Below are 230 nucleotides of genomic sequence, written 5' to 3' on the forward strand. Positions count from 1 at the left end.
GCCGGGGTGTGGGCCCCCTCCCAGGACCGGGCTGGGGCTGTGTAGGGTGGTTGGGGATCTGCTGTCCCAGGTTCCCTGCACCCCCAAGACATCCCCCTGCCCCTCCCCCCGCACCCTCCTGCACCCCTGCACTTGGGGCACGCAGTGCCGGGCACAGGAAAGGACGAGGACGGGCAGGACCCAGCTCCTCGGGGGGAGGGGAGCACAGGCCGGGAGCCACGGGGCTGCAG

Source organism: Aptenodytes forsteri, unplaced genomic scaffold, assembly GCF_000699145.1.
Source record: "Aptenodytes forsteri isolate BGI_AS27 unplaced genomic scaffold, ASM69914v1 Scaffold483, whole genome shotgun sequence".
Classification (NCBI taxonomy): domain Eukaryota; kingdom Metazoa; phylum Chordata; class Aves; order Sphenisciformes; family Spheniscidae; genus Aptenodytes; species Aptenodytes forsteri.